This window comes from Rhinolophus sinicus, chromosome 16 (assembly GCF_057876585.1).
Source record: "Rhinolophus sinicus isolate RSI-liver-muscle chromosome 16, RSI-T2T, whole genome shotgun sequence".
NCBI lineage: Eukaryota > Metazoa > Chordata > Mammalia > Chiroptera > Rhinolophidae > Rhinolophus > Rhinolophus sinicus.
In genome coordinates, this window is record NC_142516.1 from 22,633,957 (window position 1) to 22,649,741 (window position 15,785).

The 15,785-nt window shown below is 42.9% G+C and overlaps 1 long non-coding RNA gene across 1 annotated transcript in view; it reads left to right on the top strand.

The window, feature by feature from the left end:
• Positions 1 to 15,785, top strand: part of LOC148754975 (uncharacterized) — a 347,388-nt gene that overhangs the window by 271,724 nt on the left and 59,879 nt on the right. Inside the window, exon 2 of the long non-coding RNA XR_016019266.1 lies at positions 7,936 to 8,035. This is a non-coding gene — a long non-coding RNA (uncharacterized LOC148754975). The remainder of the gene's footprint in view (positions 1 to 7,935; positions 8,036 to 15,785) is intronic.

Genomic DNA, 15,785 nt, shown 5'->3' on the forward strand with positions numbered 1-15,785 from the left:
TAGCAACCCCAGCTCATGACCATCCTGATGTTTATTACAGGGTATTTTAGTTGGCCAATTCCTTACTTGTCTGTCTCCCCTTTAGAATCGTGTGTGAGTTTTCTAGGGCTGCCATAACAAAGTACCACAGACTGGGTGGCTTAAACAACAAAATTTATTTCCTCGTGGCCCTGGAGAATGAAAGTCCAAGATGAAGGTTTTGGCAGGGTTGGTTTCTTCTAGGCCTCCTCCTCGTCTTGTAGATGGCTGCCTTCTCCTCCCTGGGTCTTCACATGGTCTTCCCTCTGTGTGGACCTGTAAGCTAATCGCCTCTTCTTGTAAGGACACCACTCATATTGGGTTAGGGTCCACTCTAATGATCTCGTTTTAACTTAATTATTTGTTTAAGGTCCTATCTCCAAATGCAGTCACATTCGGAGATACCAGGGTTTAAGACTTCAACATATGAATTCTAGGGGAGACACAATTTGGCTCCTAAGAACCAGCTATGAGCTCCCCGAGAAGAGGGACCATGTCTCATTCACACGGCATCATCAGGCCTAGCCCATTGCACAGGTCATGGCAAATATCTCAGGAATTATCTGTGGAATGAAGATGCTCCATGAAATTCTGAGCCAATCAGAGAAACGTTCTCTCTCTGGTCTGTGGAGGCCAAGTCTGGGGACCCCCTCCTCAAGTCTCATTTATTCTTTGAATCAGACAAGTGAATCAAATGCTTAAAAGTTGCTGAGAATAGAACAACTACTCCTAAAATTTATATGGAACCACAAACGACCCTGAATAGCCAAAGAAATCTTGAGAAAGAACAAAGTGGGAAGTATCATGCTCCCTGATTTTAAGCTGTACTACAGAGTTACAGTAATTAAAACAGTATGGTGCTGACATAAAAACAGATATATAGATCAGTGGAATAGAGAGCCCCAAAATAAATCTTCACTTATATGGTCAATTGCTCTATGACAAAGGGGCCAAGAATATACAAGGGGGTAAAGACAGTCTCTTCAATAGATGTTGTTGGGGAAACTGGATAGATAACATGCAAAAAAAAAAGAAAAAAGAAATGAACCTGGGCCACTTTCTTACACCATATACAAAAATAAACTCAAAATGGAATAAAGACTTAAATGTGAGACCTGAAACGTTTATAAAACTTCTAGAAGACAATAAACTTTTTGACATCAGTCTTAACAGTATCTTTTTAGATATGTTTCCTTGAGCAAAGACAACAAAAGCAAAAATAAACAAATGGAACTACATCAAACTAAAAAGTTTTTGCAAAGCTAAGGAAACCATCAACAAAATGAAAAGACAACCTATTGAATAGAAGATATTCACAAATGATATATCCAATAAGGGGTTAATATCCAAAATGTACGTATAAGGAATTCATACAACTTAACACCAAAACACTCCAATTAAAAACGGGCAAAGGACCTGAATGGTCATTTCTCCAAAGAGGACATACAGATGGCCAACAGATATATATGAAAAGATGGGAAATGCAAATCAAAACCACCATAAGATACCACATCACACTGTCGGAATGGCTATCATCAATAAATCAGCAAACATCAAGCGCAGGATGTTGGGAGGATGTTGAGAAAAGGGTATCCTGATGCACTATTTGTGGGATTGCAAATTGGGGCAGCCACAATGGAAAACCGTATGGAGATTGCTCAAAAAATTAAAAATAGAACTGCCATATGACCCAGCAATACCACTTCTGCATATTTATCCAAAGAAAATAAAGACACTAATTTGAAAAGATATATGCAGCCCTATGTTCACTGCAGCACTATTTACAATAACTAAGCTATGCAAGCAGCCTAAGTGTTCATCGAAAGATGAATGGATAAAGAAGATGTGGCACGTGCACGCACGCGTACACACACACACACACAGCGGAGTATTACTTAACAATATAAAAGAATGAAATCCTGCCCTTTGTGACAATATGGATGGACCCAGAAAGTATGATGCAAAGTGAAACAAGTCAGACAGAGAAAGACAAATACCATATGATTTCGCTTATGTGAAATCTAAAGAAATTAAAACAAAAAAAAGAGTAATAAACAAAACAGAAACAGACCCATAGATACAGAGAACAAGCTGGCGGTTGCCGAAAGGGACAGAATGGGAGATGAGTGAAAAAACAGTTGCCAAGACAATAAGAAAGAACATAGGGTAACAGGGAAGATTGTTGCGCTGTGGACAACTAGCTTGGACTCATCCTCTGTCCGTATTAGCTGATTGCCCTCAAGGAACTCACTCAACCTCTCTGAGCTTTGACTTCTTCAAATGAAAAATGAACCATTGGAGAAGAACCAGTGGTTTCATTTCAGGCAGTCCATTAGAATCTTCTGTAGTAAGACCTGGGCACTCATATTTCTAAAGGCCCCAGGTAATTCAATGGCTGGAGTTGAGTGCAGCTAAGACAGAGGAGACAAATGGTGACTTGTGTCAGCTGGTGTGAGTGGCAGTATTTATACTGGCTTAGGCAATGCTAAGAAGAGTTTCAGAAGTTCCCCATCTCTGAGCCGATTAGAGTACTTAGCACATAGGTAGAAAGGATGCATGAAAGAATAGATGTATGAACACGTTCATTGCGCCAGGCACTGCGTCAGGTGTGTCATCTCATGGGTCAGCACAGCAGTCCTGTACCTTTTGTCCCCATGTTACAGGTGTGAGGTGTGGACTCACAGAAGGGAAATGACTTGCTGAGCATTGCGTGCTGAGAAGAAGAGGAACTGAAACCAGCGCAGGGTACTGACTGCAGACTCCATCCTTGTGCCTTTATCATGTGCAGAGGAACGGCCCTCTGGGGACAATGGCCCTCTGGGGACAATGGCGCATAGTGCTCCATGGAGCTGGTGAAGGAAGGACGTGAACCAGCACTTACTAGGCGTCCGTGTGTCCTGGGTACGGTGCTGTGTTTGCACACTCACCTCAGCCGGCTTGGGTAGTCTCAGCTGACTGTACAGAGTTGGAGAGGTTCAGTAACTAGTCTTTTGGGGTATATTTTAGCATCTGAAGAAAATAGAAAAAGCTCATCCTTCCTAAAGATTAGTAGAAGGTCAGACAGCTCATACCTGGCCAGTCTGGGATTCCAAACCCAGGTTTCTGTGACTCCAGAATGCATGTTCCCCCCTCCCCACACTGCACTTCCCAACGCACGTTTAGGACTTTGCCAGGCATCTTTCTGGACAACACTGTCCCTCAGCTCCCCGAAACGTCCTCTTTGCCCCTGCGGCTGGGTCTCTGTTGGAAAGGGCTGCAGCTGATCTTCCCACACGGCTCCCGCCCTCAGCTTCCTGGAATCCTGAATCCCGTGTCCAAAATGGAGTCTCGGGGGAAGAGGCTGTGATTGGATGTCCCCTGTGCCCTGGGTAGGCTGCCCTTATGATTATACAACCACAAATGGGGGGCTTGAGATGGCTCCTCTTGCTCAGAGTAATTTCCAAGGTCAGGCAAGACCCAGAGGGGGACATCCTCTCTGGAAGGCCACTGACCTGAGTGTATTTGGGGGCAGAGGGTAGGGGTGACCACGGGCTGTTGAGCTCAGGCTCTATCAGGAGCTTTCTCCAGGGGAAGCAGCTAAGAGGACCGCATGCTGTGCTCCGCCTCCGCCTGCTGGGTGCTCACAGGACAGGCAGCTGACAGCCTCAACTTGTGAGAGGCTGCAGGCACCAGGGGGGTTTCCCCTAGGAAGACACCTAGGCTTGCAAAGTTAAAAATAAGAGCCCAGATGTGGAAGGCAAACTGAACCCTCCAAGTGAGTGATTCATAGCATAGAGATGGGGTTGGCTCTGCCTTTATATTTACAACTTCCTTCAAGCGGTTCCTAAGGAGACATCTCTTTTCTGAATTGAAAGTAGTAGAAAAGTATCTGAATTATCTTGACCTATTATCCTGTGGTATTTCCTCCAACTCTGACCAAAAAACGGACATCTGTTTTATAAATGGCAACTCCCTTTGCTGCCGTGTTTCCCTGAAAATAAGACCTAGCTGGACCATCAGCTCTAATGCATCTTTTGGAGCAAAAATTAATATAAGACCCAGTATTATATTTTATTATATTATAGGCCGGGTATTATATTACATTACATTATATTATACTATATTATATTTTACATTATATACATTATATTATATTATATTATAGACCCAGTCTTATAGTAAAATAAGACTGAGTCATATTAATTTTTGCTACAAAAGACGTATTAGAGCTGATGGTCCAGCTAGGTCTTATTTTCGGAGAAACACGGTAGCAGAAGGGGCTGCTATCATTCTAATCATGACACTTGTGTTCACTGGGAAGCACACGAGTGTCGTGGACATAGCACCAACTTTGCAGTTAATGTTTTCTGAATTCAACCCTGACTCCGTACACCATGCTGTGTAACGTTGGTCATGTTCCCTTACCTCTCTGAGCCTCAACTTCCTCGTCTGTAAAATGGAGGTGATAACAATAGAAGTTAAAATGTATTGAGTGCTTTGATATCACAAGTCACTTTGAACATTAGAAGGGATTTAAACTCAGTCATGCAGCCTCATTACCAAACTGTCCACCACACAGTACTAGTGTGTCAAGGCAGCGACTGACAGCTTTGATGGTTTCCCTGGCATTTTTATTTCAGAGATCTCATTGGATTTTCATAATTGTGCAATGAGGTAGACCCAGTAGGGATGATATTCCCTGTTTTAAAATGAAGAAATAATTCTCAGAAAGTTTGAATGGCTTTTCAGAAGTGGAAAAGATGGGTCTGGAGCCAGGTCAGAACCACAATGCTACATGCCAGGCATGTGCCTTACAAATGTTCCCCCCAGGGGACATTTGACAACGTCTAGAGATGGTTTAACTATCACAACTCAGGGGAGGGAGGAAGTACTGCTTCTAGTGTGTAAAGACTAGGACGGTCCTAAACAATGCACAGGACAGCACCCCCCCCGCACCCCCCCAACAAGGAATTGTCTGCCCCAAATGTTACTAGTGCCAAAGCTGAGATACTCTAATACAGAGTAAAGCAATCAGGCAAGTTGTTTCCATTTTATAGGTGATAAAGCTGAAGCTTAGATCTTAAGTAATCTCCCGGTCACATGGGTAGGACATGGTAACGTGGAATTTAAAGCCAGACAGCTTGAACCTACACACACGTGGGTAACCACTAAGCTCTGCGCGCGCTCTCTCTCTCTCTCTCTCTCTCTCTCTCTCTCTCTCTCTCTCTCTCTCTCTCTCTCTCTCTCTCGGAATCTATATTGAATTCATTCATGTCAGGAAAAGGTACCAAAAGGACAGACTGCCTTCTGGTGAAGAAAGCACGTTTATGCAGCAAGGGTTTTATGCACCTAGGGGGTTAGACCACTAGACCAGATAGAACATTTAACTCTTGTCTAAACCAGGGACTTCAGAGTAGGGTCTCTCACCCCCAGACTAGCTCAGCCCTTTATTTCTTTTTTTACCAAGTAGTATATTTATTCTTCTCCAAAGTAATGTGTAGCTTCTCCTCCAAAATGCCTATATTCTTAGTCCTAAACACTAAAAAAATACAAATGAAGGACCCAAAGTGATTATGGGTGAGAACACAGCACAGGGCAGGCTCCCTGGGGGTCTGTGTCTCAGGCTCAATGACTGGGCCTCCGTCTTCCATTGGGGATCTTGGAATCTGCTTTGTTTGCATTGGAAGGAGCTGGGGGGTTACGTACATCTACCCATACCCCCATGTGACCAGAGGGTAGCCCCCTTCTCCCTCTGGATCCCAGTCCTCCTCTAATTTGTAAAATGAGGGGCTTCAACTGGATGCTTTCTAACCCCACACCAGGCTCCAAAGTCCTGGCCTCCACCTCAGTAGTTTGCAAACTTTTCCCTCCCACCTCCTACATATAGATGGAAGGCATTCTCCTGTGTGTCACACTTACTTGGGTATATCCCAACTTTTACGAAAGTCCACTCCTCTATGCAGGTCAGATGTACCTATTCAGAGGTACCATAATCATCTTTATTCACCATAACCTTTAATGAGCCACATGTAATATGCGAGTCCATGGGGCTGTGGGTTAGGGCCCGTCCCCAGGCCAGGCCCTGTAATATGACTGTCCTGTGAACAAGGACACGTGGAGCTGCCGGAGGAGTTTCTGTTCCAGAGGTTCTAGGGGTTTGGGGAACGGTCACATGTGCGGTCAGGGCCGGGCAGACCTGGGAGGCCCAATGGGAGATCCTGGTGGGTGCAGCAACACGTAGTAGCTCGTCTCTAGTTTCACATGGACTAGATGCCTCTTTTCATTCATGGCCGATAAGTCCTTTTAGTGGTTTACTAACTGGCTAAAAGGTGTTTGCTGTAAGAATCCCTGCATCTCATACAAACTGCAGCTTCGTCGTTATTCTGAAACCCATGACATAAAGAAGTTCCATTGGATTTGAAATCCACTTGCATTATCACACATGATTCATGATTTACCGATAAAAAAGGAAGAGCTCTTAGGTTCTTTAAAGATAATTTCAATTCTAGAAAATGTTAAACTGTGATGTAAATGTCTTATAATTTGAAGCACCGCTATATAAAAAGTTTTTGGTTTATGGTCAAAAATGTAAAGAGACAATCATTAAGCTCTCATGGTCAAGGATTGCGCAGTCATTTCAAGCGTAAGGAGTGATATTTTAAAAGTTATATTAATGGATGCAAGCTCAATTACTCATTGGAAATTTTAAAAGCACTTATTTGGGAGTTTTATATAAATTCAATATTTAACATATTCTATAAAATGTGTTTCGTCACAATATTAGGTTGGTGCAAAAGGAATTGTGGTTTGAAAGGTTAAAAATAATTGCAAAAACTGCAATTACTTTTGCACCAACCTCATATAAAGAAAAAATAGCGATTTTTTGTTTTTAACCCAGTCCCATATAAACACCCGCAGGCGCCCTCCAACCTGCTCTAGTATACTATATAAATACTCTTATTTTCTTCGTGTGCTATGACATGGAAGAGTTTAGGAAGCGCTATTCTAAAGTACGGACTGGGCATATGCCTTGACTGGCTACCCATGTTTATGTGCTGCCACAGCTAGATGGCAAGCTAGTGGGAGTGGGTGGGAAGTTGCTATGTATGCATCTGTGGATGTCCTACGATGCCTCACACAGGGCTTTCACAGAGCACTTTAAATGCTTGTTTCAGACTTTTCTTCTCATATGTAGTTTGAACCTGTAATAATAAAACGATAACTCCATTATTCAGCACTTACCATATCCAGCACCATATCCAGTGCCTCCCAAACATTATTTTGTTTCTTTTAAATGAAAGATTTGATATGCACAAAAGCACATATCTAAGATAGCTGTAAGTTTGAAAGCTCATAATATAATGAACCATTAAAAAAATATATTATTGTAAATCCTTACCACAACCCCACTGAAAGGTGAATATTATTGTCACTTCTTTACAAACAAGGAAAGTGAGGCACTGAGAGAGTATATCACTACCCAAGTTCACATAACAAATAATATTATTTTAGATTATTAGTACTTGACTGAACGGCATAGACCTATAGCTATAAGACCAATGTAGGAATCAAAGATCTAAGCATCCTTCCTACAAATGAAAGAGGAAATATTTATATAGAGCTGATTTACACCAGGAAAAACTACATTTAAAAAACTGGGAAATAGTCCCTCACCCTATTATAACTTCTGTAAAAGAAGAAATGGATAAGGAGGGAGGAAGGAGAGAGCACATAGAGCCCTGAGATGAACTCAGTAATCTAAACTGAAATTCTACCCATCGTATTCTCAATTCATGATGCAACAAAGTTAGATGATAATAAAGCTAAAGAAATCTGATCACATGGGATTTTTTTTTTAATCTAAAATTATGCATGTGCCAGTGAAGCAATCCAAGAATGTGAACACATTTTTGTTCTTGTTGTTGTTTTTTATGACAGAAGACACACACCACAATGGTCCCACTTCCTTTTGTCTGACAGCATGCTGACCTGCTTTGCGGCCATCAAAGACACACAACTGGCCATCATTTGGGCTGGGGTGAGTAGTTCCCTTTGCAGAGGCCCTACAGAGCAGTAAGGCACGAAGGCTATACCATTTGCCTGGCAGGCTCTCAGATTGGCATGGCCAAGAAAAGATAAGGAGGGGTCTACAAGAAATAAATCTGGATTGAAACTTTGTGTTAGGGGAAGAACGAAGAGATTTCAGGAAGTTTTACATTTGACCCTATTGGTTCACTACCATGGGAAGAAAGAGAGATGCTAGGTATCAAACAAAGCTGGGTACACTCAACTGGTCTCCTGGGTTTACACTGAGTCTTCTGGAGGAATTTCAGCATGACCCTGGTGTCATGGAAGGTGGAGTGTGTCTAACAGTGAGCCAACAAGTCTAGAAACATGTATACCAAGATCCATGGGTGGTAAGAAGTAACAGTTCTAAATATCACTAACAACCTAGCTCAGAGTGCAATGCATAGTGTGTGTACAAGAAAGTTACGTCCCCTTCCTCACTCATGGATGGTGGTCAAGTAAATAATAGAAATAAAAACTATTACTTAAAATGGCTTTAATAACAATACAAACAAAGAAAATGTGATTTAAATATATTCTTTAGTGATTTAGAAAAGAAACAAACTAAATAGCATCTGGAATAAAAGAGAAAACAAAATAAATAGGAAAACGTTAGTATCAATAAACTAAATGGTTCTCAGGATTCTCCAGAGAAACAGAACCAATAAAATGCATGTGTATATAGATATTGATACAGGTATAGGTATAGGCATAGGTATAGATAGATTTGTTTTAAGGAATTGGCTCATGTGATAGTGGAGGCTTGGTAAGTCCAAGATCTACAGGGTAGTCCCTCAAGCTGTAGACCCAGGGAAGAGGCAGTTCAAGTTCAAAGGCCACCTGCTGGGATAATTCATTCTTACTCAGAGATCATTCTTTGTTTTATTAAGGCCTTCAATTGATTGTATGTGGCCCACCATAATTTGGAGGGTAACCTGCTTTACTTAAAATCTACCAGTTTAAGTGTTAACCTCACCCAAAAAAAACACCTTCACAAAAACAGCCAAAATAAGGTTTGACCAAATATCTGGACACCATGACCCAGCAAAGTTGACATATAAATTGAACCATCACAACTAGTTTGGGGAACTAATTTTTCTTTAGTGCTTTATAGTCTCGTTGCACATTTACAGCCATTATTTCCTTTAATCCACTCAGTGCATTTTTTTTTATGGATTAGCAAACTGAGGCTGAAATGCTGAGCAACTCTCCCAGCAAACACAACTAGGAGGCATGTTAACCATGGTTCCCCGACTCTTTCCACTGTGCCACCCTCATGGTGGTGCCAACACAGACTCAAATCCAGCCTCTGGCTCCAGAGTGGTGCCTCTTCCCTGGGGATGGGCTCCTCTTCAAAAATAATCCAAAAATGATATACTAGTGTGAACCTGTCAGCAGGAAGAATTTAGTTCCTTTATTGTGGGTGCTAAGGAGCAGGGAACAGGACTGGAAAGTACCTTTCATATTCATCGTCTTTTTAAATATTACCTATGAGCATTAGTTTTGCTAATGCCCTTAATGTCCTTATTGGAGAAGATCTGGTCTGGCCCTGAAAGTCTTTCCTTTAAAACAGACGTTCTTTAAAAAAAAAATCAGCTTCCTACATGGAGCTTTTATGCAATCATTTCAATGCATATTTGTTCAGTGCCTCTCAAGTGTCTAGAAGGTGAATTCCCTGTAGAAAAACATTGGAAATCTGACACAAAAGTATACATGGTGTATGATTTCATTTATGCGAAGTTCAAGGACAGGCAAAACTACAGTCAGAATAGTGATTGCCCTTGGTGGGAGATATTGAAGGCAAGAGACACACCGGAGGCTTTGGGTGCTGGAAATGGTCAATGTCGTAGTAAGAATGGTTGTTACACAGATGTATGTGTATGTATGTATGTAAGCAAAAACGTCACTGAGCTGTACACCAGAGATTTGTGAGACTTATTGCGTGTATGTTACATCTCAATTTTTAAAAAGAAATGTATACTGGAAGGAAAAGGGAGGGAGGAAGCATTGGGAAGTGCTTGTTTCCAGCATGGGGCTGGTAAGTGGAACCATGAACAAAATACGAACATACCTGGTGGACTTTTATTGCAGAAAAGAGAATAGCCAGGAAATGTGGGAGGCAATGCCATAGCACGAAGACCTTCTTCTGTTCAGTAAAGGTTTGCAGAGCAAAGCCCAACTCCAGGATGGGATGGAGGGAAGAAAGGAAGTGAAGAAATTTTGCTTAATGTAAGGAAACCACAGATATACTATTTCCTGAATATCCTGGGGAAAAGTAGAATGCAAAGCGCCCATATTTTCTTAGATTTGTAAGTTGAAAAATGAAGTGGAACATGACCTATTGTATTAACACGTTTTGGAGAAGCTACACTGCATTTTATTCTAAAGCATGATTTCCAAAACCTGAAACCATCATGGGTGGGTGAGTAGATGCAGTCTCCTGTGGGCCCCATAAGGCAATGGTATCTGGAAGGATGGGTGGGCCAAAGCAGTTACCTAACTTTTTGGTAGAAATTTCTGAAACCCCTGTATGAGTAGGTCATGTCCTTGACCTTGGAGCCCTTTCCAGATTAGATTTGGATTTCTATTTACATCCAGGAATAAAAGAACTAAAGGAAGACAGTACAGGGTTCTCTTCCCGGCCCATGCCCCCGCAAAGATGGTTCTGAGACTAAGGAAATGTTGCTGCAGGCATGGATTTCTGGATGGTTTCTAAGAATTGCTTGGGTTTAAGTGCAAAGAGAATTCTCCCAATAGAGTCCTCTTGGATTTTCCAATTACATGCTCTAATTGCAGCAGAGACCCGGGGCGCTCAGTCCTTCCGCAGGCTGCGTGCTGGGCTTGAGTCACTGGAAGCAGAGGGAGCCGGCCAAGGCCAGCATGGCCCATGGCCCAGCAACTGCCTTTCACTGGGCTCTGCTGCCAGACCGAGTGTGGAGGGGCCTGGCTGTGGCCCCCAAGGACGCTGAGAGGGAATGATTCTGACTAAGAATGACATACTTGGCTTCTGGAGAAGCAGGCTCTGGGCATTGGGGTTGCCAGCTTGTGGGGCTAAGAGGGACCTCACTGGGCTTCTTATGAACAGTGCTGTGGGGCCGGGTCCATCCTGGTCACAGATTCCTGTGCGCCAAAGCTTTCTGGTGAGGTAAGGAATGTGTCAACCCCAAACCATCCTCCCACCACCACCAGCAGCCTGGGGACAGTGACTGTGTCTCCAAATACAATATGTATGTGTGTAGGTGGAGCATCGCGATCTGTGCAAGATTAACCTACCAAACTTCTTCCAGAACATTCTCTGTCCCTTCCCCCAATCTCTCTCTCTCTCTCTCTCTCTCTCTCTCTCTCTCTCTCTCTCTCTCTCTCTCTCCTGTGTGTTCAATCATAACCCTTACTCCCCTTCTCCTTTAAGCTAGCTAACTCTTGATATTTTAGCTGAGGTCTTCCTTTTAAATAAGGAAACTAATTTCAAGGGAAAACTAAGAAAAATCCTGGGGACTGTATCACATTGGAACAGGGGAAGTGAACACCCAAGGCTTTATGTGATGAGATGTGCAGCCTAACATCATTTCGTTTCAACAGCATCTGCCGCCTCTGTGCCAAGCGCTGTGTGGGATGCTTCAGGTCAGGGTGGAAGAGAGGGAAATGAAAATGGATGGAGTGCTGAGAATAGCCAACATATATTGAGCATTCTCTTTGTATCAAGTAATGCGGAAAGCTTTTTACATATATTAGCTCATTTAATCCTCTCAAAACTTTATAAGAAGGGCCCTATTGGCCTTATATTACGCAAGAGGAAACTGAGGCTTAGAAGGTTAAATAACTTGACAGGACTTACCTGCTGGTTTGTGGGGGAGGCTGGCTAATCCCAGAGCACTAACTTGTACTGCCAAACCCTTCAATCATGGTATCTTACTCCATCATCATAACTAACTTGCAAAGTAGGTTGTATTATCCCTGTTTCGTAGATGATGAAACCAATTCAGAAATTTTGAGTACCTCACCTAATGTCACACAGGTAATCAATGACAGAAGACATTGAACCCATACTTGTCTATCTCCAGAGTGTATGTTCTCCACGCAACCATGTGGTTACATGGTCCAAAACTAAGGAGTTCTTCATATGCTAAGAATAGTAAAACACTCCAACAGGTGGGATAAGAGTCTTTAGAAAGAAAAGGTGTGGAGAAAGAAAGACCACCTCTGGTTGAGAGGCAAAGAAAGGCCCCAGGTGAAGGAAGCATGGAGATGGATTGAAGTGGAATGAAAACCATGGCTTGCCAACTGTTCCACATCTCAGGGGGATGAGATGGCTTTGGTCCCCTTTAGCCTGATTTACCATGGGAGGGTTCAAGTTCTAATTTTTCTGGGTCTAGCCCTTTCTCCTGGTAGAAATCTTTCGCAGAAGGATATCCAAATAGAAAAAGTAGAAAGAATGAATGTGGAATGGGCATTGTATTTCGAGAATTTTAAACAATGTTTCCCATACCATAGAAAAGCAAAACAAAAGCCATTAGTAATGATATAATAATTACCACTGTGTGCTGTGTGATGGCGTCTTTCACCCAAACGCCTACTGCTAAAGAGTCAGCTTCATCAATAATGAGACTGCCTCCTCGGTCCTGATTATGATCTTAAAATGGGGAAATAGCTTCCAAGGCAGCCAAGACGGGTTTCTGCAAATGGGTCACTAAGTTTTGTAGAGAAGATGGGGAAAGGACTCCCAGGATCCTTTCCCCCCCACACCCTGAGTTTGTTCTCTTGTCCCTCAGAAACAGAATATCTGTGTTGAGTGCCTGCTTTGGACCAGGACCTATGCTGGGGCTGGGAGGTGTAATGGCCTCAGTGGAAGTGAGGCAGAGGTGTTGTGACAACAGATAGAGCCTCCAAATCTCTGCTGACAGTGAGGTCCTCCTGCCCATTACACAATGCAAAGGTTATATAACTCACATTTGAGCAACCTGAAATCTTGCTTCAAATCAAAGGTTTCACAACTGCATAGTTGATTTCCAGCCTCCTGCATTGCACTTGGTCTAATTGTCAGAAGCTAGAGAAGAAACCAGGTCAACTCCAAGAATTTGAGAAAACAATAATCACTTCTTCAGAACTCACTATTTGAAGCCAGAGCTGTTGGTGGAGTGGTGAGAGGGTGGGAGTCAGGGTTTCCACAGAGGGACCCTTGAGCTAGGTTTTAAAGGATGAATAGGGAATCTACAGGCAGGCAGAGGAGCCCCAAGCAGAATGAAAGCACGTGCAAGGTACAGGGGTATGAAACTTGATGAGGAATTCATGAAACTATGGTAGTTTGGCATAACTAAGCCCTGGTGAGTTTTACTATATTGTTCTAGTGCAGGGGAATTGCTGCAAGCCCACCTTTAAAACTCTGGAACATCTGAGATGCTCTCCAAGAGTCTATTCACATGAGCATTCCAGGGCCTCTTAAAAGACAGGATGAAAACTCTTCAGACCAACTCAGACCTCCAGGACTATGAGGATTAAAATGCCAGTCTGTGGAGATCACGAAGGTTCCCCGGGCTCTGCAGTGGTCCCTCGGCTCAGCCTGGAGTTCAGCTGGGATTGTAAGACTCAAAAGAAATCAGCCTCAGATGATTGGGTTGATTACTGGTGAGGGCAGTTTCTGAGATCGACGTACAATTGTGCCGTGTACGTGCTCTGCCCTTCAATCTCTGAAATGGGGAGGGATCGAGTCAATTGAGACTAGAGACCAAGTGGACCCACCGTGGGTGAGAAACACTGCTGCCATTGCTCTTGAGGATTTGGGAAAGGCCATTCTCAGGCCTTCTCTCCGTGCCATGGTCTTCGTTGCTGTTATTTACAGGAAAATCACAATCCTCGGGCTTGTTCCTAATTATATCAGAGACGTATTTACAAACCTTCCTACTAATTGGATGTCATTCTGGAGCCTATGAAATGTGTTAACGTCTCTGCTGCAATACCTCAGCCCAGAAAACCAGCCCCAAAGGTACCACATGGCAGCTGCTGTCATAGCTGGTGTTTACTCATTAATGATAATGGAAATAATCAATAATACCTCCCATGTGGGTGTCGCTTAGCTCTTGGACAAGCCCTCTCACATACAATATTTCCTTTATCACATACAGCATCAGCCTGAGGTAGGAATTACTAAAAATAGCTCCAGTTTACAAATGAGAATATTTACCCTCAAAGACAGTATAGAAATTATACAATGTCATTATAGATCGTAAGGGACAAGGCAAATCATTCAGGGCCAGCTCTTTATGACTCCAAAGAACATTGGCCCTTCAACGTGTTTTTGCTATGAAAGTCTTTTGGGGCTCTGTAAACTAACACCCTTCTTTCCTAGGCCTAGTGCAGCCGAGTGTCCTGTCATTAGACTATCCTTTTGCTCAAGTTCAACTGTGCATCTTGGTGTGGGAGAAAAGCACAGTAATATTGTGTACTCGGTGATCGCGTGCACGCTGGATATCCCTGAAGTTCACAGTGCCTCCCTGAAACATGCCAGTCTCTGAGCAGGGCGGTCGTGTTTTTCTTGCTCACCACTGTATCCCAGCACAGTGCCTGGTACTTGGAAGACATTAAATGTGTGTTCGTTGAGTTGACAGGAGCATCTTTATCCCCATTTCTTGAAGAAGGAGACTCAGAGGAGCTAGGCAGCACACGTGAGGTGACCGAGCCCATGAGACACAGAGCAGGAGCTCAGATGCAGGCTGCCTGTGGCCAAAGATCAAACTGCCTTCTGCCAGGAGCCAAAGCTACCTGGCAGCCTTTCTAGCTACCAACTTTTTCTTTCTCTGAAAGTGGATGAAACTGCCCAGCTTGGAAGTCAAAGAGGTGTGTGTGTGTGTGTGTGTGTGTGTGTGTGTGTGTGTGTGTGTGTTCTCACGTGCTTGTGCTTGCTTACGTGTTTGGGGTGGGGTGGGGAGGCTTTATAAAGGATATCGGAAGCATCATTTGCTTTTAGCCATGAGACTGCATTTCTGAGAATCCATTGCTGGGAACATTTCTAGGAGCCTGGCCATTTTGCCCACCTCTAAATAATTCTACACACCCTTTCGTGCTCACTGGGATATTTACCTCAGGCTTAACTAAGACTAACCCCCTTCCATTTCTAAGATATGGCTTTTTCCTACAAACTAGGCAGGCCTTGAATAAGTAAAGTTAATATGTTAGTAGTATATATAAGACCCAGCTCGCTGGGATTGTCAGGTGAAAAACACGGTTTTTAAGTGGTGATGGGTCTTTCATCCTTGGGGGTAAGAGTTGTGTGTGTGTTTGGGGGGGTGCCTTCTCCATCTCAGAGGCAGCAGACATCTATGATTAACTAGACAAAAGTGCCAGTTTGATGATAAAAGCTGTACTTAGCATTGACTCCTCTGCTATAGCAGGAGTCTGGGGTGCAGCTTTTGAGGATTTTTTTTTTTTTAATGGAAGCTTTTGTTAACAGCTATCTAATTAACTTAGGTTTTAAAACTACTGAGGTGCTGTGTCCTCAAGAAAGATGGTTATCAAAATAGTTTCATCTAACATAATTACCCTAAACCTACTACAGAAGAAAGAATGAAAATGTTTCCTTTTTTAGGAAAAGCCAGTGTATTGAATAACATGAGAGCATTTTGTTGTGGGATCCCTGTCTATGCAGCTGAGGCTAGATCAGCTTACTAACCAGCGTAATTATCAGATCCAGAGTTTGTCTCGGGAAATGCCTTCCAGAATAAGGAAAA